The following is a 6758-nucleotide window of genomic DNA, read 5'->3' on the forward strand; positions in this document are numbered from 1 at the left end:
CTGTAATTATTCTGGCTGCTTCGGCGCTATTTCAGATTGCAGCTGCAATGTGAACTGTGATTTATACCTGAAATATGCACATTTTTCTAACAAAACATATGCTATACAATAAATATGTTATCAGACTGTCATCTGATGAAGTTGTTTCTTGGTTAGTGACTATTTATATCTTTATTTGGTCGAATTTGTGATAGCTACCTATGCAGGAAAAAAATGGTGGAAAAAAAAGTTGTGTCTTTTGCTATGGTGGTTAGCTAATAGAAATACATATTGTGTCTTCCCTGTAAAACATTTTAAAAATCAGAAATGATGGCTGGATTCACAAGATGTGTATCTTTCATTTGGTGTCTTGGACTTGTGATTTCATTTTATTATATGATATCCCTGTGGCTTTAGGCTAGGCTATGCTAGTCAGCTTATTTGATGGGGGGATCCCGGATCCGGGGTTGTGACTCGTTAGAGGTTAAAAACCCATTCTATGGCGTATGATGTTATTGTACTCACTCTAGCTTACTATACTAGGCCACTATAAACCCACTATAAGAACTCCCCAAACAACAAACCACCCCAAAATAACTCACTTTAAAGCTAGAATCCTTAATTGAAACAATAACAAAGCTTCCTCCCCGCCCCTGTTTTGCTTAAAAGCAAAGGGATGAGGTTGAATCAATGTAGCCACTCTCGAATTCACACACACAGAGCTATGGATGCAAGGACTGACCACCCATGATATCAAATTTATACAGTGTTTCTTCACACTTACATTGTTTAAAGACATTGGAGTAAAACAAGCTTATATTTTGGGTTATGATGGGGTAACGACAGCTAAAGCACAAATCATTTTGACACCTATCTTTTTTAGATTTGTTTTGTATTTCTTGTTAAACAAAATATTTATATTTTTCTAGTATAAAACAATATAATAGTCATTTTTTTGCATGCAATATAGCTTTGCATTATTTATTTTATAGTCTTTTTTGCTCATCTTTACCAAAGTGCCAATAATTTTGGGTGTGACTGTATTTTATGTTTTATGTGGACCCCAGGAACAGTAGTTGTTGTCTTTTTGGCCTTGCCGCCGTTTTCGCACTTTCCGACCCTGAACCATCAAATTTTGGTTCAGGCACAACACCAACAACCCCTCACTGTCTTGGGATGTCTATCTGAAAGCGGCAGTGGTGGGATTCAAACCCGTGTCGCCATGGGTTGGCATAACCTTTACTCTACTGTAATGTACTGAACTGTACTGAGCTGTATTGTACTATACTGTACTGTATTGGACTGCACCTTGGCATAGATTCTACAAGTGTCTGGTACTCTATTGGAGGGATGGGACACAATTATTCCATGAGAAATGCCATCATAAAAAATACATTCTTATGGTGGTGGAAAACACTTTCTCAGGCGCCGGTCCAAAATCTCCCACAAGTGTTCAATTGGTTTGAGATCTGGTGACTGAGACTGACATGGCATATGGCTACATCTTTTTCATGCTCACCAAACCATTCAGTGATCACTCGTGCCTTGTGAAGGGGGGCATTGTCATCCTATGGGGGCATAGCCATCGTAGACAAAATAATGGTGAAAAAAATGGCCTGCCCAGCATTTTTATACATGACGCTAAGCATGATGGGATTGCTTAATTAACTAAGAAACCACACCTGTGTGGAAGCACCTGCTTTCAACATATACTTTGTATCCCTCATTCAATCAAGTGTTTCCATTATTTTGCCAATTATCTGTACTTTTCTAGTCATTATTATTCGCCTTCCGCTGCTCTAGCGCAGATATTCACAAACTGGGGTACTTGTACCCCCAGGGGTACGCGCAATGCCGTCAGGGGTACGCAAAATAAAAATGTGATTCACATTTAAAAATAATAATAATAATAATTATATATGTATATATATACAGTTGGTCAAAAAAGTATTTAGTCAGCCACCAATTGTGCAAGTTCTCCCACTTAAAAAGATGAGGCCTGTAATTTTCATCATAGGTACACTTCAACTATGACAGACAAAATGAGGGAAAAAATCCAGAAAATCACATTGTGATCACAAAATCACTGCTTCTTAACACAGTGCGCCTCCAACCCGGAAGCCAGCCGCACCAATGTGTCGGAGGAAACACTGTGTACCTGGCCCCCTTGGTTAGCGCGCACTGCGCCCGGCCCGCCACAGGAGTCGCTGGAGCGCGATGAGACAAGGATATCCCTACCGGCCAAACCCTCCCTAACCCGGACGACACTATGCCAATTGTGCGTCGCCCCACGGACCTCCCGGTCGCGGCCGGCTGCGACAGAGCCTGGGCGCGAACCCAGAGACTCTGGTGGCGCAGCTAGCACTGCGATGCAGTACATTGTAGGATTTTTTATGAATTTATTTGCAAATTATGGTGGAAAATAAGTATTTGGTCACCTACAAACAAGCAAGATTTCTGGCTCTCACAGACCTGTAACTTCTTCTTTAAGAAGCTCCTCTGTCCTCCACTCGTTACCTGTATTAATGGCACCTGTTTGAACTTGTTATCAGTATAAAAGACACCTGTCCACAACCGCAAACAGTCACACTCCAAACTCCACTATGGCCAAGACCAAAGAGCTGTCAAAGGACACCAGAAACAAAATTGTAGACCTGCACCAGGCTGGGAAGACTGAATCCGCAATAGGTAAGCAGCTTGGTTTGAAGAAATCAACTGTGGGAGCAATTATTAGGAAATGGAAGACATACAAGACCACTGATAATCTCCCTCGATCTGGGGCTCCACGCAAGATCTCACCCCGTGGGGTCAAAATGATCACAAGAACGGTGAGCAAAAATCCCAGAACCACACGGGGGGACCTAGTGAATGACCTGCAGAGAGCTGGGACCAAAGTAACAAAGCCTACCTTCAGCAAGGGCATTGAAGATGAAACGTGGCTGGGTCTTTCAGCATGACAATGATCCCAAACACACCGCCCGGGCAACGAAGGAGTGGCTTCGTAAGAAGCATTTCAAGGTCCTGGAGTGGCCTAGCCAGTCTCCAGATCTCAACCCCATAGAAAATCTTTGGAGGGAGTTGAAAGTCCGTGTTGCCCAGCAACAGCCCCAAAACATCACTGCTCTAGAGGAGATCTGCATGGAGGAATGGGCCAAAATACCAGCAACAGTGTGTGAAAACCTTGTGAAGACTTACAGAAAATGTTTGACCTCTGTCATTGCCAACAAAGGGTATATAACAAAGTATTGAGATAAACTTTTGTTATTGACCAAATACTTATTTTCCACCATAATTTGCAAATAAATTCATTAAAAATCCTACAATGTGATTTTCTGGATTTTTTTTCTCATTTTGTCTGTCATAGTTGAAGTGTACCTATGATGAAAATTACAAGCCTCTCTCATTTTTTTAAGTGGGAGAACTTGCACAATTGGTGGCTAAATACTTTTTTGCCCCACTGTATATACTTTTTTTTTTTTTTTTTACAAAAAAACTAATCTTCACATTTTCAAACAGTCCATTTATATTTTCCAACGGGGCTATACATTTGGGTGAGGTTTTTTTCTCGCCTGAGTAGCCTCGTTTCACTGTCAAAAATAAAATTAAACCATCTAGTGTTCAGTGAAATAACAACACAATGTCAAATACAGGTAGCCTAGTCAAAAAATTAACATCCAATCACATTAACCGTTACTCTCTCGCGGGAATTCCACTAACGGTCCATATGTAGCCAAACGTAGCTGCTGCTCATTCCGTTTGCTCGAAAATTGATAAATGGTTAAAAAAAGTGTCCATAGAGACACATACCAGCTCTGCACCTGTCGACGACACAAGTTGTTCTGCTTCCACGAGCACATCCAATGCTAGCATCAGTAATTCTACATTTGTTGTTAACCCAGCTAGCATGGACACTGACAGTTGTGAATCTGATGCAGCTGAAGAGCTACTGCCCCCTTACCCGTGAAAGCACCGAACAGACAGGGATGTTGGACCATCGAAGAGGCGCAAATATGATGAGAACTAGATTGATTTGGGGTTCACTTATATTGGGAGTAGTGCCTTTCCTCAGTCACAGTGTGTTATATGTGCAAAATTACTATCTCACAACTCGATGAAACCTTCACTCTTGCGCAGACATTTGGAAACAAAACATGCCAATTTGAAAAATAAGCCACGGTTTTTGGAGCGAGAATGAAGACAACTTTCGAGTAGTAAGACATGTATAAAAGCAACAGATACCATTAATAAGAAGGGGCTAGAAGAGTCTTATATGGTGACCTACCGAGCGGCTAGGACAGGCAAGCCCTATACTATTGTGAAGGACTTAATTCTTCCTGCTGCCGCAGATATGGCTGGGACAATGCTGGGGGAAAAGGTTAAAACAACTATACAGACAATGTCTTCATCAAACAACACTGTTTCACATCGCATCAGTGACATGGCAGGAGATGTTTTGAAACAATTACTGCTTGGCATACAAGCCAGGGAATTCTATGCGTTACAGCTGGATGAGACAACAGACGTGGCGGGCCTGGCACAGCTCCTGGTATATGTCCGTTACGTTTATGGGAGGTCAATTAAGGAAGACATCCTATTCTGCAAACCAGGACAACATGAAATTACATTTTTAAAGTCCTGGACTGCTGTTTGACATCAAATGGACTTTGGTGGTCAAGATGTGTTGATATCTGTCAAATGTGATGGAGCGAAGCACCTGAGTGAGTTGGGTGCGCAATTAAGCAGGTACTTTCCCAAAACGGATGACACAAACAACTGGATTCTCTATCTCTTTCATGCCCTGCATCCAGTCTACTTACCAATATCTGAACAAGAGACACTCTTCGAAATTGCAACAAGCTGTTTTGTGAAAATGTAATTTAATCAGAAGCCACTGCCAGATTTCTGGATTGGGCTGCGTTCAGTTTCTTGCCTTGGCAAATCGCGCTGTTAAGACACTGATGCCCTTTGCAACCACGTATCTGTGTGAGAGTAGATTCTCGGCCTTCACTAGCATGAAAACAAAATACAGGCACAGACTGCGTGTGGAAAATGATTTAAGACAGACTCTCTCCAATACAACCCAACATTGCAGAGTTATGTGCATCCTTTCAAGCACACCCTTCTTGTTAACCTGTGGTGAGTTATTCACAATTGTCGATGAACAAATAAGGTTTTATATGTAAGATGGTTAAATAAAGAGCAGAATTATTATTATTATTTGTGCCCTGGTTCTATAAGAGCTCTTTGTCACTTCCCACGAGCCGGGTCGTGACAAAAACTCACACGCATTCTTATGTTTAATAAATGTATCGTATAGTGTGTGTGTGTGTGTGTGTGTGTGTGTGTGTGTGTATGTGTGGCAGGCTTACAATGATGGCAAAAAACAAACATTTGAGAGTGCGCTGACCCTGGTGCTAGAGGGGTTATGCAACTGGAGGTTGAATGTTTGAAGGGGAACGGGACTATACATGGTTTGGGAACCACTGCTCTAGCGCAAAATCGTACAGGCAGACTGTCTCCAGGTTGCTTGGAAAAACCTTTTTGATAGTACTATTACTTTTCATACTACAACCACATTTGCATAATGTGGTTGTGGTGGGGATGTCTGTGGTGGGGATGTCTGGTTGTCTGTCTCTTGGGGTTGGTAGTAGTTGTTACATTTTAGAATCCTTTTCACACTATTGTGCCAACCCGTACTGTACTGTGCTGGCCCTGGTATATCTTGACACAATGTCCTTTAACACAATTCCAGCAACTATGCTGAATGCCAATAGCAGAACCCTTGAAGAACCCTTTTTGATTGAGGGTACAAGCCCTTGGGGTTCAATGGAGAACCTTCTCCACATATGGTTCTAACTGGAACCAAAAAGGGTTCTCCTATGGCGACAGTCAAAGAACCCTTTCAGAACCCTTTTTCTAAAGGTGTAGGGACTATATAATGAGACCACATACAACAGTACTGGATATGTAATAATAATATTAATCATTCTGTGCCTTCCAGCAACTATGCTGAATGCCAATAGGAGAACCCTTTGAAGAACCCTTTTTGATTGAGGGTACAAGCCCTTGGGGTTCAATGGAGAACCTTCTCCACATATGGTTCTAACTGGAACCAAAACGGGTTCTCCTATGGCAACAGTCAAAGAACCCTTTCAGAATCCTTTTTTCAAAGGGGTCGGGACTAAATAATGAGACCACATACAACAGTACTGGATATGTAATAATAATGCTAATCATTCTGTGCCTTGACATGTCATAATACTCCTAGTCTAACTGTTATTTGAGCAGAATTGTGCTGCTCTACAGACTTGCATGGGGAAGGGAGAGGGGAGTCTGACTGCTGTTTTGATGCAGCAATACACAAGTACATGTGAACAGTAACATCCCCTGAATTCCAAGTTCCAGCCCCCACTACATCCTACGCTCTTGTGTAGATCTGAGATGATCGGTAAAGAGGTGGGAGCTCCATATCGCTCTCTGATACGCAATGTGGAATTGTCGCCATTATACTATTGCTTACACTTATCCAATTCTTTCAGATCTCCACAAGTGGACAGGGTATATGGGCTTGTTGTCAGACTCAGGGTGCATTTCAGCTTTAATAGAACGTCATGATCTGGTAGCTTGACCTAATCATTGTAAAGGACTCAGACAGGCTACACGATCACAACAACATTTATAAATCACCATCTGAATATCTTTTTAAAGAAGACTATGCTGTGATTTTGAACATGTAAACCTGAGTGTTCAGGTTTATTGAGAAGCCTTGTGAAATGTAG

The sequence above is a fragment of the Salvelinus namaycush genome, chromosome 23, assembly GCF_016432855.1.
Source record: "Salvelinus namaycush isolate Seneca chromosome 23, SaNama_1.0, whole genome shotgun sequence".
NCBI lineage: Eukaryota > Metazoa > Chordata > Actinopteri > Salmoniformes > Salmonidae > Salvelinus > Salvelinus namaycush.